The sequence below is a fragment of the Thalassophryne amazonica genome, chromosome 6 (genome assembly GCF_902500255.1).
Source record: "Thalassophryne amazonica chromosome 6, fThaAma1.1, whole genome shotgun sequence".
NCBI classification, from domain to species: domain Eukaryota; kingdom Metazoa; phylum Chordata; class Actinopteri; order Batrachoidiformes; family Batrachoididae; genus Thalassophryne; species Thalassophryne amazonica.
The window spans coordinates 94,259,094-94,280,953 of record NC_047108.1 but is presented as its reverse complement, the minus strand read 5'-3'; the positions used below and the strand labels follow the sequence as shown (position 1 = coordinate 94,280,953).

At 41.4% G+C, this 21,860-nt stretch overlaps 1 protein-coding gene across 3 annotated transcripts in view; it reads right to left on the bottom strand.

The window, feature by feature from the left end:
* Positions 1 to 13,436, bottom strand: part of LOC117512666 (nuclear receptor coactivator 3-like) — a 179,868-nt gene extending 166,432 nt beyond the window's left edge. For all 3 annotated transcript variants that reach the window (XM_034172814.1, XM_034172815.1, XM_034172816.1), the window contains exon 1: positions 13,323 to 13,436. The gene's annotated coding sequence lies outside the window, so the exon portion shown is untranslated. The remainder of the gene's footprint in view (positions 1 to 13,322) is intronic.
* Between the last annotated feature and the right edge of the window lie 8,424 nt (positions 13,437 to 21,860).

Sequence of the window (21,860 nt, the reverse complement as noted above, 5' to 3'; positions counted from 1 at the left end):
TGTCAACAATCACATAACTTACAACTTATGCCTCGCATGTGTAGGACGTATGAGTCATACGCTGTCATATGTCAAAAATAATGTGCATGCCCAAACTTTTTCGAGGTACTCATCGTATTGCGATGTATATCGGCGTGCTTCAACGTGTTCCTAACTTATAAAAAACTTACCCATAACTTATTAGACGTACGCCCGCATATGACCGTTTTTTTTTAATACGGTCTGCTGCATACATTGGCTAAATCGTCAAGGTGTGACAGGGGTGTTACAAATAAATAAATAGAGCCTTTGGTCAATATTTCCTGTTGTATTTTGTAGTTATTTCATGACATATCACTTTGTCGTTTCATGAGAGAATATTATTTGATACTGCTCTGTGGTACTGCCCACATGTCAACAATGAAGTCTGCACTGAAGAAGTGAAATGACTGTGCAGTGAAACCAGCTTTTCTTGGTTTCTTCCTGACTTGTAAAAGCATATCAGCTTCCTGTACAGCCACAAGACTCAAGAGCTGACTCCAAAACACACGGACGTCATTCTCTCAGACACTACTGCTGCTAATATAAACAGCAGAACATTGAACAAAGAACAAACAAAGGCTGCTAAAGTTCTATTAATAGAAATACAAATCATTTCAGCAGTGTTTGGGGATGTATTTAAGAGAGACAGAAAAAGCATCAGAGAGAGAGAGAGCAAGAGATAGAGAAAGACCACTAAAAATAATAAGGGATTATGATCAACTCGAACACTTCAGGACTGATTGCATTAGATAAAACTAGAACTCCAAAATGCTGTGAAAGTTTTCATTGATAATTAAGTGCAGAGTGACACTTTAAACCTTGAAATGGAGCTAACTTTTTCTCTCTCTTTTAAAAACAGGATGTGGTTTCAATATTTGGTTTCAAACTGTTGGCTATACAATTAAAAGAGCTCATTTGGGTGTCAAAGCTTAAGTCAATACATAAATCACCAGTCTATATTCAATTCATCTGCAGTAGAGCAACAACAGAACAGGTGTCAGTACCGTAAAATTAAATTGACATTTTAATTCCTCAATTCAATATTAAATGAACAAGCAATCAAATGCTGCTCATTTGCGCTCATGGCTAAATTATACACTCAACAAAAATATAAACACAACACTTTTGGTTTTGCTCCCATTTTGTATGAGATGAACTCAAAGATCTAAAACTTTTTCCACATACACAATATCACCATTTCCCTCAAATATATATAGATAATCCATCCCACCTCACAGGTGGATTATCTCAGCAAAGTGCTCACTATCACAGATTTAGACTGGTTTGTGAACAATATTTGAGGGAAATGGTGATATTGTGTATGTGGAAAAAGTTTTAGATCTTTGAGTTCATCTCATACAAAATGGGAGCAAAACCAAAAGTGTTGGGTTTATATTTTTGTTGAGAGTATATATATATATATATATATATATATATATATATATATATATATATTTCTACGACACAACACGCACTCTGATTGGCTGATTTCCAGTTTGTTTTCCGATATCAGACAGTTACCATGACAACCAGTTCGGATCAAGTATCACATTTGTTACAAAACAGAAACCAAAAAACACTTTTAGAAAAACCAAGTCAGACACGAACATCAATCAATCAATTTTTTTATATAGCGCCAAATCACAACAAACAGTTGCCCCAAGGCGCTTTATATTGTAAGGCAAGGCCATACAATAATTATGTAAAACCCCAACGGTCAAAACAACCCCCTGTGAGCAAGCACTTGGCTACAGTGGGAAGGAAAAACTCCCTTTTAACAGGAAGAAACCTCCAGCAGAACCAGGCTCAGGGAGGGGCAGTCTTCTGCTGGGACTGGTTGGGGCTGAGGGAGAGAACCAGGAAAAAGACATGCTGTGGAGGGGAGCAGAGATCGATCACTAATGATTAAATGCAGAGTGGTGCATACAGAGCAAAAAGAGAAAGAAACAGTGCATCATGGGAACCCCCCAGCAGTCTACGTCTATAGCAGCATAACTAAGGGATGGTTCAGGGTCACCTGATCCAGCCCCAACTATAAGCTTTAGCAAAAGGAAAGTTTTAAGCCTAATCTTAAAAGTAGAGAGGGTGTCTGTCTCCCTGATCTGAATTGGGAGCTGGTTCCACAGGAGAGGAGCCTGAAAGCTGAAGGCTCTGCCTCCCATTCTACTCTTACAAACCCTAGGAACTACAAGTAAGCCTGCAGTCTGAGAGCGAAGCGCTCTATTGGGGTGATATGGTACTACGAGGTCCCTAAGATAAGATGGGACCTGATTATTCAAAACCTTATAAGTAAGAAGAAGAATTTTAAATTCTATTCTAGAATTAACAGGAAGCCAATGAAGAGAGGCCAATATGGGTGAGATATGCTCTCTCCTTCTAGTCCCCGTCAGTACTCTAGCTGCAGCATTTGAATTAACTGAAGGCTTTTTAGGGAACTTTTAGGACAACCTGATAATAATGAATTACAATAGTCCAGCCTAGAGGAAATAAATGCATGAATTAGTTTTTCAGCATCACTCTGAGACAAGACCTTTCTGATTTTAGAGATATTGCGTAAATGCAAAAAAGCAGTCCTACATATTTGTTTAATATGCGCTTTGAATGACATATCCTGATCAAAAATGACTCCAAGATTTCTCACAGTATTACTAGAGGTCAGGGTAATGCCATCCAGAGTAAGGATCTGGTTAGACACCATGTTTCTAAGATTTGTGGGGCCAAGTACAATAACTTCAGTTTTATCTGAGTTTAAAAGCAGGAAATTAGAGGTCATCCATGTCTTTATGTCTGTAAGACAATCCTGCAGTTTAGCTAATTGGTGTGTGTCCTCTGGCTTCATGGATAGATAAAGCTGGGTATCATCTGCGTAACAATGAAAATTTAAGCAATACCGTCTAATAATACTGCCTAAGGGAAGCATGTATAAAGTGAATAAAATTGGTCCTAGCACAGAACCTTGTGGAACTCCATAATTAACCTTAGTCTGTGAAGAAGATTCCTCATTTACATGAACAAATTGTAATCTATTAGACAAATATGATTCAAACCACCGCAGCGCAGTGCCTTTAATACCTATGGCATGCTCTAATCTCTGTAATAAAATTTTATGGTCAACAGTATCAAAAGCAGCACTGAGGTCTAACAGAACAAGCACAGAGATGAGTCCACTGTCCGAGGCCATAAGAAGACCATTTGTAACCTTCACTAATGCTGTTTCTGTACTATGATGATTTCTAAAACCTGACTGAAACTCTTCAAATAGACCATTCCTCTGCAGATGATCAGTTAGCTGTTTTACAACTACCCTTTCAAGAATTTTTGAGAGAAAAGGAAGGTTGGAGATTGGCCTATAATTAGCTAAGATAGCTGGGTCAAGTGATGGCTTTTTAAGTAATGGTTTAATTACTGCCACCTTAAAAGCCTGTGGTACATAGCCAACTAACAAAGACAGATTGATCATATTTAAGATCGAAGCATTAAATAATGGTAGGGCTTCCTTGAGCAGCCTGGTAGGAATGGGGTCTAATAAACATGTTGATGGTTTGGATGAAGTAACTAATGAAAATAACTCAGACAGAACAATCGGAGAGAAAGAGTCTAACCAAATACCGGCATCACTGAAAGCAGCCAAAGATAACGATACGTCTTTGGGATGGTTATGAGTAATTTTTTCTCTAATAGTTAAAATTTTGTTAGCAAAGAAAGTCATGAAGTCATTACTAGTTAAAGTTAATGGAATACTCAGCTCAATAGAGCTCTGACTCTTTGTCAGCCTGGCTACAGTGCTGAAAAGAAACCTGGGGTTGTTCTTATTTTCTTCAATTAGTGATGAGTAGAGAGATGTCCTAGCTTTACGGAGGGCTTTTTTATAGAGCAACAGACTCTTTTTCCAGGCTAAGTGAAGATCTTCTAAATTAGTGAGACGCCATTTCCTCTCCAACTTACGGGTTATCTGCTTTAAGCTACGAGTTTGTGAGTTATACCACGGAGTCAGACACTTCTGATTTAAAGCTCTCTTTTTCAGAGGAGCTACAGCATCCAAAGTTGTCTTCAATGAGGATGTAAAACTATTGACGAGATACTCTATCTCCCTTACAGAGCTTAGGTAGCTACTCTGCACTGTGTTGGTATATGGCATTAGAGAACATAAAGAAGGAATCATATCCTTAAACCTAGTTACAGCGCTTTCTGAAAGAACATACTGCATAATTATCTAAAAGTCATCGGAAAAAAAACACACAGATTGAAAGTTTACCAGCTAACTTGACCATCTTTTAAGTAAGTTCTTCATGGACGTAGGCCTGTTCTGCATAAAACCATCAGCAGCTTTCATATTTGGGCGATACCACAATTTTGCGTGTTTATATACATTATTATACAGTGGGGAAAATAAGTATTTGACCCCCTGTCAGTTTTGCAGGTTTTCCCACCTACAAAGAATGGACAGGTCTGTAATTTTTATCATAGGCACACTTCAACTGTGAGAGACAGAATCTAAAAAAAAGTCCAGAAAAATCACACTGTATGATTTTTAAATCATTAATTTGCATTTTATTGCATGAAATAACTATTTGACCCCCTAGAAAAACAGAGCTTAACAATTGGTACAGAAACATTTCTCTGCCATTACAGAGGTCAGATGTTTCCTGTAGTCTCTGACCAAGTTTTCACACAGTGCAACAGGGATTTTGGTCCACTCCTCCATACAGATATTCTCCAAATCTTTCAGGTTTGGAGTTTCAGCTCCCTCCAAAGATTTTCTATTGAGTTCAGGTCTGGAGACTGGCCAGGCCACTCCAGGTCCTTGAAATGCTTCTTACGGAGCCCCTCCTTAGTTGCCCTGGCTGTGTATTTGGGGTCATTGTCATGCTGGAAGACCCAGCCATGACCCATCTTCAATGCTCTTACTGAGGGAAGGAGGTTGTTTGCCAAAATTTCTTGGGGTTGTTCTCATCCCCTAAACACAGTAAGTGGAGCTGTTTCCAAAAAGCTCTATTCTGGTCTCATCTGACCACATGACCTTCTCCCATGCCTCCTCTGGATCATCCAGATGGTCAATGGGAACTTCAAACGGGCCTGGACATGTGCTGGACTGAGCAGGGGGACCTTGCTGCCCTGCAGGATTTTAAACCATGACAGCATCATGTATTACTAATGTAATGTTTGTGACTGTGGACCCAGCTCTCTTCAGGTCATTGACCAGGTCCTCCTGTGTAGTTCTGAGCGTTCTCAGAATCATCCTTACTCCACAAAGTGAGATCTTGCATGGAATCCCAGACCGAGGGAGATTGACAGTCATCTTGTGTTTCTTCCACTTTCTAATAAATAATCATAACAGTTGTTGTCTTCTACCAAGCTGCTTGCCTGTTGTCCTGTAGTCCATCCCAGCCTTGTGCAGGTCTACAGTTTTGTCCTTAGACAGCTCTTTGGTCTTGGCTACGGTGGACAGGTTGGAGTGTGATTGACTGAGTGTGTGAACAGGTGTCTTTTATACAGGTAACAAGTTCAAACAGGTGCAATTAATACAGGTAAAGAGTGCAGAATAAGAGGGCTTCTTAAAGAAAAATTAACAGGTCTGTGTGAGCCAGAATTCGTGCTGGTTGGTAGGTGTTCAAATACTTATTTGCAGCAGTAACATACAAATAAATTATTTAAAAAAAATCATACATTGTGATTTCTGGATTTGTTTTTTTTTTAGATTATGTCTCTCACAGTGGACATGCACCTAAGATGAAAATTTCAGACCCCTCCATGATTTCTAAGTGGAAGAACTTGCAAAATCGCAGGGTGTTCAAATACTTATTTTCCTCATTGTATGGTATGTGATTTTGCCAACTTCTGATTGGCCCATTCGCCACTTTCTGAGCTGTACCACATGCCGAGTTGACCGCTGGTGGAGCCGAATACACCTCATGTGCGGAGTAGCGCTAGCCAATCAAGCAACGCCTTCTATCGATAAGGACCAATCAGATAACGAGATACAATGCCTACTTTGGCCCGCTTTGAGTTGCGTCGCTGTGTACACAATGCAGTAAAAACTAAGGGCACTGAAAAAAATGCTGCTGGCTGCAGCTGCTACTCCTCGGTCTTCTCTCACAAATGTGTTTAAATACAGTCCATAAAAGTCCTGCTCACAGACTGATTGCCAGAGACAGGACATGTTAACGTTCAGTAAAAAGTCTGGACATCTCCAGTCCACTCACGGACGATTCGTTCATGCACGCAAAAAGGCTGCCTGCACTCCTCACTCTCTGCAAACTCTCTCATCACTGTGTTAAAGAAAAGACATAAGTTCTGCTCACAGACTGATTGCCAGAGACAGGACATGTCCACATCAACTATAACTCCAGACATCTCCACATTTACTCACAGATGGTTCGTTCACGTGCATGTAACGGAGGCCAGCAGGTGTCGCTGTGCAGATGTAGTTAGTAAAACCTCACTCCCAACAGCTCAAAGGGATTCTTTGGTCACAAGGCCAGAGCCCTGGGTTTTAGCCTTCTGGTTAGAGAGTCCGACTCCCATGCCGGAGCTCGTGAGTTCGCGTCCTGAGGGGAACGAATGGGCGGAGTCATAACAACACAACGCAGAGTGCAGCCGCTACAATGGTGCCGTGACCCAGATGGGACTGAGTTTAGAGGGGTGAGTGTAATAGAGGTCAGCAGGTGTTGCTGTGCAGATGTAGTTAGTAAAACCTCACTCCCAACAGCCCAAAGGATTCTCTGGTCACAAGGCCAGAGCCCTGGGTTTTAGCCTTCTGGTTAGAGAGACTGACTCCCATGCCGGAGCTCGTGAGTTCGCGTCCCGAGGGAAACGAATGGGCGGAGTCATAACAACACAACGCAGAGTGCAGCTGATACACGCACACGCATCTCACGCACACATCTCGCGGTCAAAGTAGGAAAGATAAACTATAACAGAACTCAGAGCACAGACCTACAGCTCAGCACAAGCACAAATATGAACTAGAAGATAAATCAGAGTGCACAGTCTATCTGCAGCGCGCACCAGACGCAGACATTCCTGCGTCATCATGACACCACGGGAAGCTCGAGGCAGCCCCAGTGTAGATAATAAAACAGTTATAGACTTTTGATTTCGGTGTTCACGTGATTATGCGGACCTGGTCGCATAATCCGAGGCCTTGGCCTCAGTGAACCCCATCCTGGGTGAACCTCAGGTCCGCAGAATCACGGGTATAATTGTATATAATAGCCAAATAATTAACCTCACTTGCTCGGTTAATAATCTCTCTCTCATATATATATATATATATATATATATATATATATATATATATATATATATATATATATATATATATATATATATATATATATATATATATATATATATATATATATATATATATATATATATATATATATATATATCTCAGACACACCACAAATCAAGAGACTCCCAAATGAGGGACAGGAGGACAAAAATTAGAGTGATTAAAGAAAACCCTTCCTCCATGCCATGGAGCCAAATCAATGAGAGCTGGTCAAGATTAATTCTTGTTTAGCAGATCCTGACAATTGGGAAAGGGGCCCCAACAATAGGACAACAGTTCAGCTCACCACACTGCAGCTGTGGGAGTCAGAACAAGAGTGACACCACACATAGAAGAGAGACAGAGAAACTCAAAAAAAGAAAAAATAAGGGAGACGGAGAGACGAATGCAGATAATCTGGTCCCATGTCCTCAAACTGGCAAATAAGAACAGCCTGACAAATTAAGGATTGAGTACAACAAAAGACTGAAAGGGACACAAAAGTCACAAAAGCCAGGTAGAATTCCAGTGACAGGCTTGACTGGCCCATCCCTTTAAGTAGACCACACTCACACACAAGCAGAGTCCTGGTGTTGCCTCCCTCCTGTTCATGAGGCCTACCCCCAGGAGACTGACCCAGTCGCAATCATCCTCCCCTAACCTCTGTCCCCTTTTCCCCATTCAGCAAACATCATGCATCACTGTCGCCCTTCTCATCCACACATTTATCCCACCGTCCTATTACTGCAGATCCCTCATGGGCTCGCACAAGCCTGTGCAATCCACACAAAATAAATAAATGTTACACATAACACACTTTCTTTAAAATATTCAGTTAGCCTACTGAGCATGAATCTGGTTGTAGGCGTGCATCTGTGACTGCATGCACGTGGACAGTTGACGGTTAATCTGCCAAGAGATGAGTACTGAGGAATGAGCAGGCACACCCCTCCACTTAGGCGCCAGACGGTTCAAATGGGAAACAAAGCTGCAAACACAGCAGCCAAATCTGAAAAGTGTCAACGGCATAGTGAAACTAAAGTTAAAATATCTTTAGTGTGTCACCTGTTGTGCACGTACAGGTGAAACAAGCCATTTCCTGTCAAGCGTGACTTGATTTGATCATTCATAGCTTGACATCTATGGAGAACCACAGCATTCGAGCGTTTAATACCACCCAGTTTTCAAGTGTGTGTGTGTCACAGAGAAACTATCTACAGTCTCGTGCGCATCATATGGATTGGTAAAACAGTTGCATTTTCATTCCTTCTTAGGGGTCAGACAATGTATCTGTAAAGTTATGTTTATTATAGAAACATCTCGTCATAATTTAATTTCATGTTCAGATGCCCTGCACACAATAACACTCATTGACACATAGTGACATGCAGTGTTTTCAAATAGGTTGTTCATGGCTAGTTCACACAAGTGGCACGAAATTAATGCATGACAGAAATTTTGAACATTTTAAAATGTTCTTTGTGCACTGGCACGCACCCGCACACAGTTTACGATGAGCTGACTCATAGGCAGACAAGATCGCATACCAGTGCGGGGATCAAATTCGTGCAAGTTTTCACACTATTAACGGTTCCCTGCAGCACCTCCATGTGTCGGAGATGGCACAATAGCTGTAGAAACATGCGTACGCCAGCCAGGATTTTTGCGTGACGCACCGCACATTTCCAAAGTCATTTCACTTTTGATACATCTGAATGTGATCATGGAGAGGGGGTATGCCACGTTTTTGTGCGTACGCACACTTTGTACATGAGGCAAAGAACACCTGCAGCATCTTGAGCATGCCACATGTGCTATCACAAAGGCCTTTCACAGACAGTAAATTGTTTAGATTAAATGACGAAGCAAAATGTCAAGTTGGCATTATCACTGATTCAAAATTAGCGTTATTTGCATTTTTTTCACTAAAATAGTTTAGAAAATGTAATTATATCAATAATAAACATTGTATACTCCTTCAGAGTTGTCTTGGATGTCTTGGTGGTTTCTTGCATGTCACTTAATTTTGGGCAATCTAGACAAATTTACCACACATTACCATATCATCTGTATTTCTTATTGAGTGACAAAAACGAAATCCAAGACATATTCACTGACTTGGAAATGTTCGTGTGTCATCCCTATTTTGGAAAAAATAAAAAATACCGGATGTAAAAGTAATGATTTAGTTGGGTTATTCTCAAGGATGTGCATAAAGTGCATCCGGAAAGTATTCACAGTGCTACACTTTGTCCACATTTTTCTTTGTTCAGCCTTATTCCAAAATTGACTAAATTTGCTTTTTCCCCATCAAACTTCTACTCGCAACACTAGATAATCACAACATGAAAAAAGTTGTTTTTTTAAGTTTTTGCAAATTTATTTTAAAAAAAGAAATCACATGTAGGTAAGTATTCATGCCCTTTACTCAATACTTTGTTGATGCACCTTTGGCAGCGATTACAGCCTCAAGTCTTCTTGAATATGATACCACAAGCTTGGCGCACCTATCTTTGGGCAGTTTTGCCGATTCATTCTCGCAGCATCTCTCAAGCTCCATCAGGATGGATGTGAAGCGTTGGTGCACAGCCTTTTTCAGATCTCTCCAGGGATGTTCAACTGGATTCAGGTCTGGGCTCTCCACTCAAGGACATTTACAGAGTTGTCCTGAAGTCACTCCTTTGATATCTTATCTGTGTGCTTAGAGTCACTGTCTTGTTGAAAGATGAACTGTCACCTCAATCTGAGGTCAAGAGTGCTCTGGAGCAGGTTTTCATCCAGGATGTCTCTGTATTTAACTGCATTCATCTTTCCCTCAATCCTAACTAGTCTCCCAGTTCCTGCTGCTGAAAAACATCCCCACAGTATGAAGCTGCCACCACCATGCATCACTGTAGGGATAGTGATAGGGATAGGACTGAGTAACTATAAAGTCTTAATCTGACCGGTTATGTCGTTTCAGTTGGATTCATCATCACAGCCTGACGATAAACTGTCCTTGTTTAGGAAGATGATGTCTGGGAAATACTTTAATTCCTTATCATGGAAATTACTGAAGAAAGGCAGCATTTTTAAAGAAGTCTCTTGTCACAGCACTCCATTCAGGCATCTGTCGTCTCGAAAATAAATTCCATAAAAATTCCAAATTCAAAAAACAACAAAAAACTAAAACATAATAATGCCAATAAACTCTGCGTTTTTAAAGAAGTCCCTCAATATTTTTCTGTTCTGTTCTGGGTATGTTTCTCAGCGTGAAACACAGGACGTGGCGCTTTGTCGAGCCAACAACAACCAAAATAAGTGAACGACAAGAAGTGAACCACAAATCTCACCCCCGGGGTGGGGAGTTGTCCTAGGATATCTTACCCCCACCCTGGATACCTCCCTCCCAAAGATAAGTTTGTCAGTATGTATGCTTGTTTTTTGTTTTTTTTTGTGGTTTGTCTGTAATCATTGCACTTTTCATCATTAACTCACTGTGCAGCACACAGTTTACATCACACATATAGCAGCCCTAGTAAGGTACCTTTCAGTACACAAAAGAATCAAGGTCAAGGGTCAAGGTCACAGGAAGGTCAAAAACTAAATTCAACTAAACAACTTACCTGGTCGCAGTTTTTTTAATTTTGCCTCCAAATTTGACATGCACATAGTGATAGGCCTTGCTTATAAGCCATTACATGGGATAAGTGATTGACCTTGGCCTTCAGTGTTTCACTTGACTTCAAATGTCACCTAAATTCAGTCAAACTTCAGATTATAGCCCTAGTGGATAAAAATGATTTATTTATATTTTTATATCTTTAGTAATTCTTTCCTCTGCTGAGCTCCTCATCCAGTGAGAATCACACTGTTTCAAATAGCCATATTTGTCAATTTCATGCTACATTTAGATTTGTTGTTGATTCCTATCTGCCACTCTTTATATTTATGACCTAGTTTGTACAAAAGAGATTTGAGAAAGGTGGCAGACATTATAGGCCCATTTTGATTGTTTCTTAAACCTATGATTCTTTGCATACTATTGTGTCTGTGTGTTTGTGTACTATATTTATTTATTAATTTGTCTAGATATATGTCTTAATGTTTTAACTATGTTTTAGTGTACAGCACATTAGGTCAGCTTTGGTTGTAGTAAAGTGCTGTATAAATAAAGATGGTATAGTACTGTGTGTTCTATACATATACGGTGGATATTTTATGCAAAACTAAATTAGAGTATTTTTCATCACATCACATATCTCAGCTTGTCAATCAGGTCCATATATTTGTAGAGTATATTTGGAAGGGAGATTTAAAGATACTTCAGAATAGGAAATATTACTATTGTAGATAGCTATAGATACATACAGAAAGAATACCAATATCATTTACCATCAATCAAACTGCTTCATATGCGACCATAAAACATCCATGAAATATAGAGTTTAAAGCCTGCTCTATCCTGATTGGGCCTTATCAAGGTTTGGGTTAATCAGTGCTGCACCGTAAGGAATGTTGCCTGTCAGGGGTGGGGGGAGTGGGGAGGATATCCTAGGATACCCGGTGTATATCTTCCCCCGGGGTATATATACCGGGTCAATGTAAACGGAAACCTTTTCAAGAATGAAAAAATAAAAGGTATTTATTAACCATTATTTTTTAAAATAACATTTTTATCGTTATTCTAAAATAATGATTCTGCTCTGGAACATGACAAATATAAAGTTTCTGGTTTTGTTCCGAGCAAAATACCAAAGGTTTATGGTTTTCGTTTTCGTTCCACAAACCGGTTGGAAACCTTGGTTTAAAGTAATAATTTTGAAAGTTTTAATCAAGAGAAGCTTGATTCTTTTTTTCCCCACGCAAAAATGTAAATGTGCAAAAACCCAAGGCTTCACAAACATTTGGATGCATGGCTGCCTAAGTCACTGGGACAGTGCAGCACCCTGGGTACCACTAGACACTTCCTATAAAAATATCTACACAACAGAAATATCACTACAAACTGTAAAAACTACAAAGAACAGCAACAGACATGCACACCTATCAGTTTATTAATTAAAACACAGAGATCAGCTTCTGTATGTCAAGTATGAATATCTCTACCATTTAAACACTCAGCTTTCTCTCTTTGACATAAAAAATATCTGCAAAAACTTCCACTCAACTTCTCTTTACACACAAAAGGACAGATTGCCATTACCCAGTGTAAGCAGGTGTATAAAGCAGATTTTTGGTGAATTTCATATTTTAAAAGCACAGTCAGGGCTCAAACCAGGGACCTCCGAGATTAGAAAGAAGACACAGGTGGGGGCACGTTGCTGCCCCCTGTAGTCACAAAGTGGGATACATTATTGAGGATACACAGGTTACGAAGGAGCCAAAAGAGATAAAACACAAGTTTGCACATACATTTACACTCAAGTGTACAACCTTTCCCCTTTATCACTAAGCAACTGCATAAAAGCAAGGGTCTCCGTTGTATGTTTGAGTTCACGGAACCGCTAAAAGTTCAATTTTTTAATCAGGATAAATAACAAAAACAGCGGAACGTGTTCGCTCTTCATCTCGCTCCACATTCTCCTGAGTGGCGACAGCGTCCGGCTCGATAGCAACCGAGACATATGATTTTTTTTTGTTGTTTGTTTGTTTAAGTGTTAAAACAACCCCGTTTTGTGATTTAAAAAAAAAATCATGTATTTATACAAGTGTAACGCGCGCGTGCACTCCAAAAACTTCTCCACTAGCGCGAGCGCAAACTAGACAGCTTTTGCCCAATGGGCAAATAAGTTTTGAAAACCAGCGAAACATACATGTATTTAGAAAAATGGGCCGACAAAGAGGCACCACAGGCAACCTGCACTTGAACAGCATGACGAACAGGTTAGTAAATTTCAGCTGTCACGTAAATGACCGTGCGCTGTGCCCTCCGCGTCGATACCAATATTATGTGCGCGAGTCAGTTCGTATACAAACCAAACACAAAGCCGTAAAAATAAATAAATAAATCACTATACCGGGAGATACTGTAGCGTCGTCTTACCTTGTAGACGTGTCTTGTCTACCGGATCGATAATTTCTTCTTTACACCATTAACTCTCCGCCATCTTCAGCACTATTTGTTTAAATGGGAAACACTCCCGAAGCCCAAGAAGCCAGTTCTGTAAGTTGAGCGTCGCGGAGGCTTCTGGGTATCGTAGTTCTCTCGTGTTGAGCGCCGCGCTTCGTGTTGCCACAAACAACCAGGATACGGACTACATCCAGGCTCCCCCGCCACGGCACGAGGAGGAGGAGGTGGATCGTCTGTCTGTCTATTTGTCTGTCTTGTCTAGATACGGATTTCAGCCACGATACAGGAGCGCAAAGATGCCCAGGTCTTTATATTCAGTTTACAATTGACGTGTTTTCTTTGCTAATAAGATACAAATCAAAAGACTTTCTGACAAAAGATGTTTAGAAAGTGGAACACAAGCAGACAGCTTCAGTTTGAAATTAGGAGCTGAAGGACACGTGCTTCTCTGATGTTTTGGGTCTATTTTTTTGAATAAATAAAAGTCAGATTCATGTGTGAGTACCGTCTAGATAGAAAAGGCTCGGATTAGTAGTCATTAGTTAACAGTAAATTAAACATAAACTAAACTGACAGCTGATCACAGATATGGATGTGATGTCTATATGCAAAATAGGAGAATTGGCTATAGATAAGTGATGGAAGAGTAATCAATAAATGGTATAAATTAGTGTCAATCATTTCTTGGTGAGAGAGTATTTCTGTAATGCTGGCTCTATGGCATAGGAGATGGATGACCAATATAGGCCAGGGTTCAATTTCACATGTGTGGTACAGGGTACCTGTCTGTGTCCTTGAACAAAACCCTTCATCTGCATTGTCGCAGTTCACCCAGCTGTAAATGGGTGAACTGGCTGGGGAAGTAATTTGTGACAGACTGGCATTCCATCCAGTGAGAATTGCAAAGTCTCATCTGCTTCACACTACAGTCTCCAGGGATAAGCACCAGCTTGATGAGCCTCATGGTCTGTATAGGGCAGGGGTCACCAATGCTGTTCCTGGAGGGCACCTGCCCTGCATGTTTTCTAACTCTCCTTGATCCACTCCCAGGGAAGTAACTCTATCAGGTGTGCTCAGCCAATTATCACCTGGAAGACATCACTTAAAAAAAAAAACAGGTTTGACTTGAGTAGATTGACATGGAAAACATAAAGGGCAGGGGCTCTCCAGGAACAGTGTTGGTGACCCCTGGGCTATGCTACTTCTTTCAGTTGCTTGAGTATTATCTATTGATGCCTTATATTTACATCCAAACAGACCAAATGTTTGTTTGCCTGGATACTTGCCAATCAGGTGATTTCAAATGGCAACACCAGCACCAGTGCATGGTCCTAGACCTGACCCTTGCATTCATGCATTGATGTAAGGAGCTACCATGGTACCAACTGAACTGCACGAGAAACCCAATTTGTTATTCAGTGTTTTGCTCTAGGAAATATACGAGGTCTGTCCATAAAGTAACGGCCCTTTTTATTTTTTTCAAAAACTATATGGATTTCATTCATATGTTTTTACGTCAGACATGCTTGAACCCTCGTGCGCATGTGTGAGTTTTTCCACGCCTGTCGGTGACGTCATTCGCCTGTGAGCACGCCTTGTGGAAGGAGTGGTCCCGCCCCCTCGTCGGATTTTCATTGTCTGGAAATGGCGGAATGAAAAGGACTTTTTTCCATCAGAATTTTTTCAGAAGCTGTTAGAGACTGGCACCTGGAAACCATTCAAAAAAATTTATCTGGCTTTCGATGAAAATTTTACGGGCTTCACAGAGAATAAGGACTTTAACTACAGCTTTAAGGACCCCTTTAAGGATGGTCGGTGCGCCGCTCTCCGAGCTGTGACGTCACGGCACAAACCACTGGATCATTTCTAAGCTGATGGCTCTGTGGATACGAGACCGTCGTGTGCTCTTTCTCTGGTTATCACAAGAGCTGGACATCAGCCATTTTCCAGCAGATTTCACTTTTAACAAGAGATTTTGTCATGGAAAGCCACGCGGAGGCTTCGTGCGTCACGACCGATTCGCTGATGAAGCGAGACAAAGGAACACCTCCGTTTCGGAGTGTTAGAGGACAAGTTTCTATCTCTTTCTATCTCTCCACAAGTTCTCTTATACTCACTCCACTGGTAAGCACTGAAAGCCAAGATAGACATGTCCAAACTTGTCCTCTAACACTCCGAAACGGAGGTGTTCCTTTGTCTCGCTTCATCAGCGAATCGGTCGTGACGCGCGAAGCCTCCGCACGGCTTTCCATGACAAAATCTCTTGTTAAAAGTGAAATCTGCCAGAAAATGGCTGATGTCCAGCTCTTGTGATAACCAGAGAAAGAGCACACGACGGTCTCGTATCCACAGAGCCATCAGCTTAGAAATGATCCAGTGGTTTGTGCCGTGATGTCGCAGCTCGGAGAGCGGCGCACCGACCGTCCTTAAAGGGGTCCTTAAAGTTGTAGTTAAAGTCCTTATTCTCTGTGAAGCCCGTAAAATTTTCATCGAAAGCCAGATAAATTTTTCGAATGGTTTCCAGGTGCCAGTCTCTAACAGCTTCTGAAAAAATTCTGATGGAAAAAAGTCCTTTTCATTCCGCCATTTCCAGACAATGAAAATCCGACGAGGGGGCGGGACCACTCCTTCCACAAGGCGTGCTCACAGGCGAATGACGTCACCGACAGGCGTGGAAAAACTCACGCATGCGCACGAGGGTTCAAGCATGTCTGACGTAAAAACATATGAATGAAATCCATATAGTTTTTGAAAAAAATAAAAAGGGCCGTTACTTTATGGACAGACCACGTATAAGAGTATATAAGTATATAAGATAGTAAATAAGAGTAACCAAAATCAAACAACTTATAGCTTAATGGACAGTGTGCTAACATCAGAGCTATGAGGCTCTCTGTTGTGAATTTACATGCAATCTGAGTAGAGGACTCTGAGACTTGATAAAAGATCCTAATGGTGGAGAGCTTCAGTAACAAGAGCATGTTCAGTGATGATTGCACTGGAGTTACCAGTGCTACCAGACAGAGGCAGTTCCACTCAGAGAGCACTCCAGAGATCACAGTGGAGTCATAGCGGCACCATTTATTTAGAGGGCATACATGGGGGATGGCTCCCATAGTGTAAATTAGTGTTTATCAATGTAATTTAGTATTCTAGCAGAATTTATTTAACACTGTTTTGAATCAAGCATATGTACAGTGTTAATTTTATTCTGTATGGTTATAACAGTACGTTGCAGGAGGATGAAGGTCCACATCTTCTGAGTCCTGAGGCATCTGGTCTTACTGTACACCTGAGACCTGGATGTTCACCTAAGACGACAGGTGGATGTCTACTGGGTTTCTTTGCAGAATCGGTACTGCTGAATCATTTGTGTCAAATGACCAGTTAGTTAAGGAGACCCAGATGAGGCATGTCTATGGTTGTGTGTTGCATTTTTTTTTCCCAGAGCGTGATCCAGCACACAGTGCCTTATTGCTGAGGACCCCAGTGACTGGACCAGGATGCGGCAATGCTCACATGACACCTGGCTGCAGCAGATTGATAGTTACTGTCATGAGATAAGTGCCTCAGGTCTGCCCGAGTGTTCACAAACTGGAATACAAAGTGGTTTCATATCATGGCGGGGATGCAGCAACACGCTACACCGCCACACGCTCCCACGTGACACTGACCTGATTTTTTCTCTCATAGAGGAATGTGTTTGATTTTATTTTTCCAGCTTTGTCACTGAAAACATCAGCGACAACATTATCTTGATAACTGGAGGGGATTTTGTTAATTGTAAAGAGCACTGGAGGAGCCTGTTTAGATTACACACAATTAAATCTAGAAATTTAGAGTTGAATAATAGTTATAGTTGTCTGCAGTACGTTTGTTTTGACTCACACTTTCCTAACCTTCAAGGGTCAGGAAAGTGTGATTATGTCAGTATTTTATTTTTCCTAAATTACAGCAAACCTGTGAAACATAAACCTACAACTGATTCAAAGCTGGGCAAAATTGCAAAATGTTCCTATGACAATAACTTTTAAGTGAAAAATCATGTAAATATTTGTTCAGATCTGTTGAGAATGAGACACCAGTATAAAAAAAAGGCTGAGGCCTTCAGGCCACCTATCTGTTATAGATGAGGCCCATATGTGGGCTCCATATGTGAGCTGGCAGGGTCAGAACGTAGCAGTGGCGTCAGAGCTGGGTGGCCTATGAACTGGGACACATGGACACAGCATTCTGACTGCTGCCAAGATATACAAGGCAGGGACAAATCCGTCACCATGGTGACACCAGGAGGACAAGGAAAAAGATAAAGATGGATAGGGGCACACAGAAAAAGTACTATGTAAGGTTCTGATGGTAGGAAATAAAATGAGAAGCAGAAGGAGAGAGAGGAGTAAGCCAAGATGAAACAGTGGAGTTTGAGAAGACTAATAAAGATCACGGTAATAAAGACCAACAAAAGCGTTTCCAGCTAGGGCTGGAAAAGGATAGTGCCCGTCTAGGCCCCTTCACACCTTCACCATTTGCTCTACATCAAATTACTGAAAACAATTTAGATGATTGTAATGTCTGATTCACAGATATCAAAGCACACTGTTAAACTGAACACTCCATTTTAATACAATAATTAAGTTAATGTAACTCAAACTTTGAAAAAAGTTATAGTCACTCATTTCCATTAATTAAACTAACTCGAAATGAATTGTTGTCATAACAATTCCGTTCCTTTAAGTGCATTTAAGGTTTTGGGGCATTTAAGTGTTGGTGATGTATTTCCAGTGCATTCCATTCACTTTTTTAAATTGAGTTTATGTAACAGAGGCCAGCAGGTGTCGCTGTGCATATGTAGTTAGTAAACCTCACTCCCAACAGCTCAAAAAGATTCTCTGGTCACACAGCCAGAGCCCTGGGCTTTAGCCTTCTGGTTAGAGTCCAACTTCCATGCCGGAGATTATGAGTTCGCGTCCCAAGGGGAGCAAATGGGCGGAGTCATAACAACACAACACAGAGTCAACAAGTAAACCAATGAATGCATCAAAAAATGTAATGCAAATTTTTTAGGCAGAAATTTATTTGTCACTTTTTTATTGAAAAACACAAACTAGATTTACATAAGTCCATTCAGTAATGCTGTCCAAGTAACACCAGGCAAAAGGTGTGGTTGGTAAGGCAGATGATGAGTCTGTACAGAAAAAACCCTCTGTCTGGCAAAGGTGTCCAGGAGACAAACGGCAAGAGTTGTCCAGAAAAACAAGCAGAGGGTCAATGCACAATTCGTCAACATGCAAAAGTGACAGGATTGAAGATGGGAGGCTAAACCCGAAGAGCACTAGGGCTGTAACAATGTGTCATGAATCATGATAATCATATCGTGAAGCCTGTATTGAATCCTTGTTTTCAAATTATTATGATACCATAAAAAGTCAACAACTGCTTGGAAGAAATAAGGATCTCTTGCAGAAGATAAAATATAGAAATAAGAGACAGATAACATCATTATTACAATTTACAAGGTCTGTTAGAAAACTATCCAACCTTTTAATTTTTTTAAAAAACTATATGGATTTGAATCATGTGCGCTTGCATCAGCCAAGCTTGAACCTTCATACGCATGCGTGAGTTTTTTCATGCCTGTCGGTTGCGTCATTTGCCTGTGAGCACGCTTTGAGTGAGCACTGGTCCACCCCCCTCATCGGATTTTCATTGTCAGGAAAATGGCTGAGCGACTGTAGCAGCGCTGAATCAAATTTTTCCAGAAACTGTGAGAGACAGCCAGGTGGAAACCATTCGGAAGATTCAGACGGCTTTCGGTGAGGATACTCTGGGCGTCACACAGATTAAGGAGCATTACAACCGGATTAAAGACGGCCCACAGCGGCGGAGGGCGCGCCGCGCTCCGAGCGGCCATCGACAGGCTGAAACGACCAGATCATTTCCAAAGTGAAGGCTGTGTTGATCCGGGACGTCGTCTGACTACCAGAGAAATTGTGGAAAAGGTGGACATCAGCACTTTTGCGGCACATTCCACTGTTACAGGAGATTTTGTAATGAAAGACGTGCAGAGGAATTCACGCGTTGGGACGGAGCCGCAATGGCGCACAACAAAAAGCACGTCTGTGTTGGAAACCATTCGAAAGATTCAGACGGCTTTCGGTGGCTTTTCAGTCGAGTGAGTATCTGAGAAATTGTGTAACAGCTGGGCATGTCACAACTTGTCCTGTGAGACTTCCAACACGGACGTGCTTTTTGTTGTGTCTCTCACAGTTTCTGGAAAAATTTGATTCAGCGCTGCTACAGTTGCTCAGCCATTTCTTTGACAATGAAAATCCGACGAGGGGGGTGGACCAGTGCTCACTCAAAGTGTGCTCACAGGCGAATGATACAACCGATAGGCGTGAAAAAACTCACGCATGCGCACAAAGGTTCAAGCTTGGCTGATGCAAGCGCACATGATTCAAATCCATATAGTTTTTAAAAAAAATAAAAAGGTCGGACAGTTTTCTAACAGAACTCGTATACCTGAAAATACTTTGTTTCTTTAATGTTAAAACATTCACCACAGATTACTTTCTACATAATTAGTTGGAACAGTGATGTAATTATCTTTCATGATAAGTATCGAATTGTGATAGGTGTATTGTGATATGTATCATATCGTGGAGCTAGTGTATTGTTCAACCCAAACAGTCTCATGCCAAGTTCATGATGGTGTCACGAAAAGTGATTTAATCTATTAGTTTGTGATACTTTCATAAAATGGAGTAGATTTTCACTTTGGTGTCACAAAAAAAAAAAATATCATTGTATTGTCACAAAATTTGAGGTGACATAGCGGCAGGTGATTGGGGTTATACTGAAGGTTAGGGTTAGGGTTCAAATTAGTCAGAGATGGGTAAAATGTAATACATTTCATGACAATATCACACAAAAAACATGAGACTATAGGCTGATATTGTTATACCCTTAAAAACACATACAGGCAGTGTGGGTCCTACCGATGAGTCAAACACAAGAAAATGATGTGAGCGAGCAGGAAGAGCACTAGATATCTGGCAGTAGAGTGATGGAAAAGTGATGTAAAACACAGAGAAAAAATATCACAGAAGAGAACAAGAGCGAACTATTACATAGAAGGAAACACTTGAGAGCACATGGTATGGTGAGCAACAGATGGTAAGCAATAATCATAGGCATAGTATCACAACCTTAAGAGGCAAAGCAATAACTCCAGAACCATAAACCATGACAGTAATGTTTTACGGTGGTTGACCACACAAAACATGAAATATCTTTGGTTTATACTGTCTGAAATGAAACTGAAGACAAATAAATGTAAGAATAACTGCCTTTTCTGTTGGGAAAGTGTAGTGACACGGACCCACAACAGGGGGCGCAAATGAACGGACAATAGAGGGAGTTAAATTTGAACACTTTACTGTTGTGAATGTCACAACCACACACAGCAGATTATAGAATAAATACAAGTCCATGGATAAGGTGTCGTGTGGGCAGGCTCGACGATAGGAGACGTCCGTCTGGAGATGAACCGGAACCACACAATTTCCACCGCCACCGAACCCGAAGAATACTGGTGCCGCCAGGTCCCGAATTCCCCAGGTGGCCACCGTCTCAGCGTGTCGGATCTGGTACTGCTGGCGAAGAGCAAAGACAGTCAAGTGTGGGTGTGTGTACACCCCGTAACAACAACGGTGGGAATTCCACCTCCACCTCTAACACACTCGTGCAGCGTCTGAGTACCACTTATCTGGTGGGACGTCGAACGAAACAGTCACGGCCCACGCCGGTCCTCTGGGTAGACAGCTGCAACAAAGTAGCTCTTGAAATCAATTAGTACAATACGCAGGCAGAGAAAGTTACCTCCAAGAAGTACGATATCTCGGCGACGTGGTGGAGGTGTCATCCTGCTTTTATCCGGGGTGAAGTGCAGATGATCGGTGACAGCTGTCATAGTTGATGAGTGACAGCTGTCACCTCGGCTGTTCCTGTAAGGCGGCAGCGCCCCCTCGTGCCTGAAGCCCGCACTTCAGGCAGGGCGCCCTCTGGTGGTGGGCCAGCCGTACCTCCTCTTCTGGCGGCCCACACAACATTTTCCACACTGTCCCAATTTTTTTCTGATTTGGGGTCATACTACAACACCACTTAATAGACCATCACACAAACACATTAAGTCCAAACACTTTCTGAGGAGGTTGCGGCCGTTTAACATCTGCAGGAAACTCCTGTGGATGTTCTACCACTCCGTAGTAGCCAGTGTCCTCTTTTACACTGTGGTGTGCCGGGGGGTAACACATCCAAGGACACAACCAGGCTGGACAAACTGATCAGGTGGGCTGGCTCTGTGGTTGGCATGAAGCTGGACTCTCTGGTGATGGTGGCACAGAAGAGAACACTGAACAAACTGCTGGACATTATGGACGATGCCAGTCACCCTCTGCACACAGTCATCAGCAACCAGAGGAGCTTCTTCAGCCACAGACTGCTCCTTCCCAA